General features: G+C 37.4%; 1 non-coding gene across 1 annotated transcript; it reads left to right on the plus strand.

The window, feature by feature from the left end:
• Positions 1-9,876: 9,876 nt before the first annotated feature.
• Positions 9,877-9,949, plus strand: TRNAM-CAU (transfer RNA methionine (anticodon CAU)). Its single transcript has one exon. It is a non-coding gene; the product is annotated as a tRNA-Met (tRNA).
• The last annotated feature ends 485 nt before the right edge of the window (positions 9,950-10,434 follow it).

Genomic DNA, 10,434 nt, shown 5'->3' on the forward strand with positions numbered 1-10,434 from the left:
GTGCATGTCTATGGGTGTACACATTACCTGAGTTCTATATTTCTCTAGACACAAGAATGCAGAAAAATTTGCCAAACTATTCAGAGTGAGATTATGGCTAACTAACTTTTGTTTGTGTGTATGTGTGTGTGTGTGTGTGTGTGTGTGTGTGTGTGCTTTTCGGTGGCTTCAAAATTTCTGCTTTGAGCAAAGCTTTTATAACCAGAAGAAAAAACGGAAATATATATACACATACAGAAATATATGAAATAACATAAAATACACTCTCTCACACATATATACATATAACACACACCTTAACTTTCATTATCCTTTGTTTCTCCTCTTTAACAATGGTGAAAAGAATTTTGAAGATTTAAATAAATATAAAAATACACAACATACTTCATAAAATTGTTAATATGAGAATGAGAATTTAATAGATGTTTGGATACCAGGAGTTGGGATTTTACCTCAAAATATCAGTTCTGTAATCACTGGATATTCATTCTCTAAGCTTACCAGACTTTACTTTTTTAGTTTCTTTCTTTCTCCCTTGAATCTACTCAAGTAATAAAAGTGAAAACTACAATCTTCTCACTCTGCTGGCACAAACTGAAATTCTGATGAGTGGTTAAAAACTCTTTAGGTTTAATTTAATTGGTAAGTATCGGGGTAAAAATCAGACATCTGGCATAAGGGCTAATATACCTAAATGTCATCTTTGAATTCGTTATTTCTTTCTCTCACTGCTCACCATATTTGGCAATGATGACCACTCATCACTTATTTTAGGTTCCTGGACCCAATTCCAACGTGTGTGTGTGTGTGTGTGTGTGTGTGTATCTGTGTGTGTGTGAAGCTTCTCCACACCAACAGGCAATTCTCTTACACCAGTGAGATATTTGAGGATTCTACTCAATTCAGCTAAGGTCTGACACTATCTAATCAGAAGTAGCATCAGATCCCATTGGTAAAAGGCTCAGTTCTCCAACTGCTGTCCACTTTGAATTCCAATCACAAGCCCAGGCTATTAGCTGTGCTTCTGCCAGACTGGCCACAAATTGAAGGTTCCAATGACTCCTTCCTTGAGTTTAATTAATTACTTGGAATGACTCATGAAAACCAAGAAACTCATGTATTCACTAGATTACTGATTTATTACAATGTATATTAATGGATTTGAATCAATAGCTAGATGAAGAGATACATAGTGCAAGGCCCAGAACAAAGGAGCTTCTGTCATTATGGGGCTTGAGGCCCAGTATGGTGGCATGTGGAAGCATTCTGGTCCCCTAACATGGAGGCCCTCCAAACCCCCTCCTTTTTTGATTTTTATATATGTTTCATCACACAGGCATGATTGATTAACTTATTGGCTGTTGGTGATTGATTTGACCTCTAGACCTTCTCTCATTTCCAGAAATAAAGAGATGGGACTGGATGTTTCAACCTTCTATAGGTGATTGGTCCTCCTGGCAACCAGTCCCCATCAGTTTGGTGCTTTTCAAAAGTCCCCTTTTTAACATAAACCCAATTATGGTAGGGAGGGTTGGTTTTGAATAACAAGACACCCATTTCACCTTTCTGGCCCTGAAGTATTTGCAGGAACTGAGCACAAGAGACCAAATAGTATAACAAAGATGCTCTTATTTCTCTTATCACCCAGGAAATCCTAAGGGAGCTGTGAGCCAGGAACCGTGGATAAAAACAAGATACATACAAGAAATATAATTTGGTCATCTGAATGACCATATACACATACTTTTTATAAACCACCATATCTTACCATTCTTTCTCTGACCATTAAAAATGGTCAGCTAGGATTCTATTTTTTATATTAAAATTATTTTTGGTTGTCCTCTTCTCCCCTCCTCAGAGTCTATCCTATATATCCGCCTTAAACATCCTTTAGCCTGGCTCCTATCATTCTGTATTCATGGTGGCCAGTGGCTTCCATTGCTATTAAAATAAGAACGGAATTAAGACAGGTCCAGTATATTGCAGAGTCCCAGCAAGAAACAGAGCAAGGGACTTTTTAAATTTTATTATTTTATTTTATTTTATTTTATTTTATTTTATTTTATTTTATTTTATTTTATTTTTTCAGAGCAAGGGACTTTAATGAAGTGATTTCTTTTAAAATCTGGACAACGGGATCCCTGGGTGGCTCAGCGGTTTAGCGCCTGCCTTTGGCCCAGGGCACGATCCTGGAGTCCCGGGATCGATTCCCGCGTCGGGCTCCTGGCATGGAGCCTGCTTCTCCCTCCTCCTGTGTCTCTGCCTCTCTCTCTCTCTCTCTCTCTATGTCTATCATAAAATAAATAAATAAATAAATAAATAAATAAATAAATAATCTTAAATAAAATAAAATAAAATAAAATCTGGACAACATTAGGGAAATAATGAGGAGTGTGGGGCAACTGGAGACTACCATAAAAGGAAGCTGCCTGAGAGGGGGAAAGAAATATTATGAGAACCTGGTGATATCTGAAGCCATGGAAAAGCTTCTGACCTACATGTGCTGTTGTCATGAAAGGACATAGTCACTGCATGAGCAGGGAGGGAGTGGAGAAAAAACATACCATGGCTTGTACTTCTTCCCATTTCCAAATCTCCTGCCAGTGCCTTCCAATAGCCATAAAGGGGAATAAAAAGGGAATAAAAAGGGAAAATAGAATCCATATAGGGCAAATACATTGATTATGGTAAGGTACCTAGTAGAAGGTAGAGATGGATTTCAATCCAAACTCCTTTTTTTTTAAAGATTTTATTTATTCATTTATTTGATGGGGAGGAGGGTGGGAGATGAAGAGGCTGAAGGAGAGACTCTCAGGCAGACTCTGCACTGAGCACAGAGCCCATGCAGGGCTCAGTCGTAGGACCCTGAGATCACGACCTGAGCCAAAACCAAGAGTCAAACACTATCAACTGAGCCAGCCAGGCACCCCACGCTCATTTTAATTGATTATAATTGGAAATGTTTTCATGATACAAGTGTAATTGTAAAGGTATTCTGGTAAAAATTTACCTAGTTAGTTACCTGATATGTAAAAGGATCCAAGCCATTTTTTAAATGAGTTACAGAAGAGTTCAGAAATTAGCATTCAAGAGTACTTTCAAAGTTTGTGACCAATAGAATAACATGAAAGAAAACATGAGATAATTTAGAATATATCTCAAACCAGGATACTTTTTCACTTGCCAGTCAAGAGATATATTGAAGCTCTTTGCCTGTTTGGCTCACACTTTCTGTGTCTTATCTAAAAGTTGAGAATCATAGGGTTCTTATTGGGCACTATTTAAAGTGGTCCCTCTCCAGTTTCCAGGCCTGCAAAGCATTTTTTGTGCCCTCTGTGATGAAGCAGCAAGGATGTAAGGGTGAAATGTAGAATTTTTGAACAGAGCAAATTCAACATTGCATTACAGATGAACCAACTCTTGACAATTGAAGACACCAGTTTCTTTCTTCCATATCCTGTTTTGTCTGCTTCAGACATTTACAAAGCAAGTAGAGATCATCTCAGCATTATTCAATTCAACAGTGCAAAACCACCAATGTGGCATTTTGAAGGCTAAAGTGTTACTATATCTCCATAGTAATCTTGGCATTAAAGAGTCCTGTCTCAAAGGTTCTTAGCCAACATAGCAAAAAGATTCTAAACCAGTAATGAACTTTAGGGAGTTTTGGGAAATGCTCATTTGAAAGGTTTCATTTTTCAGGACAGATTTACTGCACCCCATTGATAGGAAAAAATTGCTTTGTCCTTCTGAACACTTCAGTTGACAAAATGATTTTTAAATTAAAGCCAGACACAAGATAACAAGTTTTTTTTTTAATTTTGCTTTTATTCTCATTACAAAGCAAATAGGAAACCTCATGGACTTACTGAAAAAAATTAAGAAAAGAAAATAAGTAAATATGTATATAAGAAACTTTATATATAGCATACAACACATTCAGTTGTTTTCAGTGAAATGGAATTTGTGGTTTCACAGATCAATCTCTGCTTCATGCCAGCTTATCTAGGAATTAATTAATTAACTGGTAATAGTAATAACAGTGATTAATACAATTTCTATTTATGAAATGGTATATCTTCCTAAATTTTATGGTAGCTAGAAGAGTGAACTCAGTATAGGCTAAAGAAACCAAGATGGTTCCATGAATAAGGTTGAAGTTTGAGCTGTTTTCTACTAGATGCATATGCCTGGAATAGGGAAAAGAGGATGGTTCTTCATTTGGGGGGACAAGAAGCAGGAAGGGAGGGCATAAAGTATGACAATAATGGAATCAGGAGTAACAACTATAGAAGGAGGAGTGGTCTGAGGACTAAAGAGATGACCCTGACCCTATTAGTGCAGTAATAATAATAGCTATCATGAAATAAGTGTCAGATGTTATGCTAATGGTCATATATTCATTACCTCATTTAAGTATTAAGTAAGTCTGAGAGTTTGGTATTAATTGTTTGCCAGTCTTTACTAATGAGGAAAAGGGGGCACAGAGAGATAAAAATAACTGTTCAAGGCACACAGTAAGTGGGGCACCTAGGTGGCTCAGTTGGTTAAATACTTGACTTTTGATGTTGGCTCAGGTCATGATCTCAGGGTCATGACACCCCCATGTCACTGGGCTCTGTGCTCAGTGAGGAGTCTGCTTGAGATTCTCTCTCCCTGCCCCTCCCACCTGCTTGTGCATGCAAGTGTGCTCTCTCAAATCAATCAATCAATCAATCTTGTTTTAAAAAGTACACAGTAGGTGATGAAGCCAGAATAAAGCAAAAATTTTTTGACTTACAAATTTGGATTCTTAGCCATCTAATAGAATTTCTGTCAGGATATCTGGATCAGGATATTGCAATATTTACTTAAAGGTGAATAGTTCTAACTAATATTGAGTTTAAATTCAGTATAACAGAGTGGAAGAAATAAAAGATATCTTTTGTTTCTTCTATTCAATAAACATTATTGAGTGCCTAGGTATAAGGCAGGCCACCAAGTGCTGTGGAAGTTCAAGAAGATTGAGCAGGGATTGAGGCAGGTCTCCTCTGACCTCAAGGAAGTTCTAATCTATTGTGGTAGGTAAGACATGTAGATTAATAAATAGCATACAAAGTACTATATAATATGTATCCTTAAAGAGGCAAAAACAGACAAGAAGAAATATAGAAAAAATAGTTTCCAAATTAATCAGAGAAGATTTCATGGAGATGATGGAATCAGACATGGGTAGGATTCTTATGGGATAGAGGGATTTAGAGTTTATTACCCAGGGATAAGCCAGAGTGAACTCAGAGATATGGAACAAGATTGCTCATATATGGTATGATTTGACTAGTGAGTGAATACATAGAGGGATGTAATGGGAACAAAGATTGGAAGGTTTGATGAGATCAGATGTGGAGAGTCTTCATGTCAACATAATAGCCAGACTTTAGGATACCTGGGTGTCTCAGTGGTTGAGCATCTGTCTTTGACTCGGGTGTGATCCTGGGGTCCTGGGATTGAGTCCCACATCAGGCTCTCCATGGGGAGCCTGCTTTTCCTTTCTGCCTATGTCTCTGCCTCTCTCTCAGTGTCTCTCATGAATAAATAAATACATTTTTTAAAAATAGCCAGACTTTACTTTGTAGACCATGAGGATTTATGGAAGGCTAATGAGCTGAGAAGATAAATTCTATGAATGAAGAGACATTCTGTCTTTTTAGTCCTTGCCTGGCACATATTTGCTCTTGATAAATAATTGGTGGAGTAATCTATGAACTGCTATCACATGGTCAAGGCTATGTTTGAGGAAGACAGCAATGTATAAAATGAGTAATAAAAGAGAAAGACTGGAGTAAAGGAAACCCATTAGAAGGCTGTTGTGTTCAAGCAGGAAAGCAAAATTGAAATTTTCAATGAGGCTTTGGCAGTGGGAATAGAATTCAAAAGAAAGACATGAGAGTCATCATTAAGGAAACATGGTCAACATCTGTTGACTCACAAGAGATAATTGGGAAAAATGAAAAAGTAGTCAGATATGGAAACCAAACTTTGAGCCTAATAAGGAAGTAAGACACTTAAAAATAGTTGATTCAGGGGTTGGAGTTGCTTTGTTCATATATTCAAAGAATATTTTTGAAGGGCTATTCTATGCCATGAATTTTTCTAAGATATTTGCTATACATCAGACAAACCAGACAAAATCCCTGCTCTCCTTGAGCTTACATTGTTTAACGGGCAGGAAAAAGGTAGAATGTAAAAAGTAAGCAATCCTTGGATTATTTGGTATATTTAAATATTATGAAAAAATAGAGCATGGTAACAGGATTTGTGCAGTGGCAGGGATAGTTGTCATTTTAAACAAGGTAGTAAAGGTAGGCCTTGAGTTGAGGTGCTATTTGAGGGATGAATTGATGACATCAGAGAGGTAGACATAGAAATCTGAGAAAGAGAGACACCAGAAGCCATTTGCTTTGAAATAATAATAGATGGAGTGTGGATGGATAAGAAAAACATCTCTCTATCCAATATCTGAAGACCAAAAGTAGAACTTTGAGGAACATCTACATCTAATGGCTACAAGGTGCCAGAACAGTTATGAAGGAACAAAGGAAAGAGCTTTACACTATTTAGAGATGAATATACTATACTATTTATCTGATCGGAACACCTCCCTGCCTAGAAGTTAAGCCTAGTACTAAAAGCTCCATTGAAAACTTTCTTAAGAAAACCAATTTCTCCTTAAGAGAAAGAACTGATTGTTCTACATCTCTACGTCTCATCAAGACGTCTATGAATCTTTTAATTCTCATATAATAATAGAAAAAAAACAGGATGCAACTACACTTTTAAATACAATTTGGTAGTATATGTTTCAATTTTGATCCATTATTCCTTATACCTGCCATAGAACTTGGTACATAGAAGTGCAGGTCAGCTGAATAAAAATCAAGTTAAGGGTTCCTGGGTGACTCAGTCCATTAAATGTCCACCTTTGGCTCAGGTCATGATCTCAGGATCCTGGGATTGAGCCCCACATTGGTCTCTGTGTCCAGTGGTGAGTCTGGTTCTCTCTCCCCCTGCCCCTCCCCACTGCTTGTTCTCTCTCTCTCTCTCTCTCTCTCTCTCTCAAATACATAAATAAAAATCTTTTTTAAAAGAGCTAATCAATGCCCAATCTTTGGGGAAGTATATCGATGATTAGGCTATTCAAGTACATTTAGCAGAACTGACTTGAATGATATGATATGCCAGCCTTGACTTAAGGGACCAATCCAGTGTGGACACCATCTGCTGATTCCAGGACCTGACTGACCTTCCCATACAGAGTCGAGTCCCCAGAAGGTCACAAGGGTTAGTTCTCTTCCTCTGGGCTTTCGAAATCTATAACATCAAAGCTAGTGATTATTCTCTTTCATTAAAGTAGATTCTAAAACATCTCATACATTTAAGACAATATTTCATATTGAACCAAACCTTTCTTGATGGAAGTGAAGTTTATTTCCAACTTTTCTTATTGCATGTTTGAGTGTATCAGAGATTCTGACATTTGGATACTTTTTGACTATAACCTTATCACTTTGTTCTTAAAAGAAACTATCATTTGCTTCTACATTGCAGTTAATGAAATACTTCACTTTCAGTATGGATTCATTGACAATAGACTTACATTTTAATTTTTAAAATTTGCTTTTCAAGAATTACATAGGTGGACACATATAAACTTCAGATTTGGTTCCCCAGAACTGTTTATACTTGATTCTTTGGCAGGTGAGCCAAAGAAAGCACTAGCAATAGAATCTGGGTTCTATGTTAAATGAAGACAGGGAAAAAAGCTTCTGATTTTTCATTTCACCAAATGTTTTCTCTATTCAGATAAGGGAGCCAAAGGCTAAGGATAGCAGCTTGTCTGGATTAGAAGGTTGATTGTTTGCACTCTTGTTGAGTTTTTTTCCTTAATGTAGACCAGAATGTCAGGGGTCTTCGGTGAGAGGCGCTGAGGATACCAGAGACACTGGGTGGGGCCAAGGAAGATCGACCCTGAGGGACATGTGGGGGCAGGGTGGGGGAGGAGATGGAAGCAGAGATCAAAGAACCAAGAGCTCCTCAGGATCCCACAGCAGAAAAGCCTTTGGCAACTCTTTGATGTCCAATTTGCCCTCTGCCCCCAATCAGGATTGTGTCTAGGGAATTGAGTGAGGGCAGATCTGGGCAGGGCCGTTTTACAGGTCTGTGGAGCACGGAGTGTCTTTTAAGTAGCTTCTAAAAGAGATGTAGAGAAAAAAAAATTACTATAATTCCTGACCTACAGGAGCTTACACTCTAGTTCAGTAGAGAAAACTGAACAACTTGATCCATCAACCTTGCCAGGGTCCTCCAACAAACAATAGAAATATTTGATGGTGTCATGGTTGGGATTTCTATCTATAACACAGTTTATTAAATCAGTTATTCTCCAGAATAAGAAAGCACCTGAACACAGTGCCATCCTTCTCCCTGGTAGGGTGTCCATCTTCAGTCATGTTCCTTATCTGAATTTCTTTTTCTTTTCTGTGATCTATTCCTGGTGTTTTGTTTTTGGCATTCCAGAGCATATATGAGTTCTATAAAATGATATGGTCATATACTTCTTTTTTTCTTTCAGCAAACAAAACAATTAAGTCTTACCTGACCTCTGGACAGCATAGATTTTGATAAACCAACTTACTGCCAAATTAACTTTAAATTCAGAACTTTTTAAAAGACAATGCTGCATATATACCACTGGACAATATGAAACTGTATCTTCAAAATGACAATTCAGGCAGCTATGGGTTAAAAGGCAAACAATTAATGCTCTATTTTGTAAAGTAAAAGAGGAATCTTGAGGATATGTAAGTGTGAAAATTAAATAACTAGTGTATGGTCTCTTTTAAATCAATGCCCTTCATCCATGAAGTTAACTTCACATTGACCTTCCATCTTACACACATATGGCCCTGCAGGGATGTTAAAAAGAAACTCCTTTCCTCATTCAACCCAGATCTGCCAGCCTGAGTTTCTTTGTTCCATTTCCTGGATTTGCACCTAGCGATTCTCCTACCTGCTAGGACTAGAAACACCTTAGTCTCTCTTTTCACCTTAAGGAGGCAGTGAGGAAAGCAGGGAAAAATGTACAGGGAAAAAGCATCCTAAACCACTGGTAGGTTTAGAAGGCTACAGAAATTACTTTATATAACCTGGCTGGCATGGCATTGTTGTTCAACCAAGACCGTGTTAGCAAGTTAAATACTGATCTTCAAGAGAATGCTATTGTTTCTGGATAAGGAACAAAATAGAACTATATTTTTTACAGTTAAGTAACATTAAATATCAGGACAATAAACATTTTGCAAGCCATCCTCTTCCAAAAATGTTCTGACTATGGTCTCAATCCTTTCCTGGATCTTTGAGAACAAGAAGCTTAGTATAAGAGAAAGGTCATATGAAAACACTGGTTAACTTTTCCTTGGTGTATTGAATCTCTACATTAGAAAATTGCATGAACATAATTAAAGCAATTTCGGTTTTTTTTTTTTTATTTTTTTAAATTTTATTTATTTATGATAGGCACACAGTGAGAGAGAGAGGCAGAGACACAGGCAGAGGGAGAAGCAGGCTCCATGCACCGGGAGCCCGACGTGGGACTCGATCCCAGGTCTCCAGGATCGCGCCCTGGGCCAAAGGCAGGCGCTAAACCGCTGCGCCACCCAGGGATCCCCAATTTCGGTTTTGAATGACAATTTGAGCCATAACTGAAATGAACTTTCAAGACAATAAAAGAAACTTGATGACTCAAGTGTTCTACTGGTTTTAGTCTTTGAAGGAAAATGCCATTGTCTGTTCGTAGGTCAGCAGAGAGTTGTACATAGATAAAGGAGCTTCTAGTTAGCCTCCTTAGTGCAGGAGGCAGCATGTCAGTCTCATAATCTGAAGGTTCTGAGTTCAAATCTCAGAGGAGGCAGTATAGCTTTTTGCCTGCTTTCTTTGTCAAAAGAAGAAAAAAAAATTTCAGTATAATCCCCTTTTAAGGATTTCACACTCTTCTTAGTAACTTTACTTTTATTGAACTAATACTAGTTAATAATAATTACAATGAAAATAAATGGGTCACTCAAAAAATAAGCAGGTTGAAAGTTACAATATTACTAGATGCCAAGATTCATGTGAAATATTTCATTCAGGACACTGTTTCAGAAAGAAAGTGCTACATGATTGAGATTGTAATGAACTGGACATAAAACTAAAAATATTATAAAGGAGAAATTGGTTGTAAACTGATATATATATTTATCTTTGTAAGAAAAGCGTATGGAAGGAGTGCATTCCTTTTGATGCCAATAAGGGTGGTAGTGGTTAAGAAAGTGTGTGGGTATTTTAATGGGATGCTTTGAACCTTAGGGAACATATACTGACCAAAACAACCTGTGTGTGTGTGTGTGTGTTAAT

The sequence above is a fragment of the Canis lupus genome, chromosome 14 (assembly GCF_048164855.1).
Source record: "Canis lupus baileyi chromosome 14, mCanLup2.hap1, whole genome shotgun sequence".
Taxonomy (NCBI): domain Eukaryota; kingdom Metazoa; phylum Chordata; class Mammalia; order Carnivora; family Canidae; genus Canis; species Canis lupus.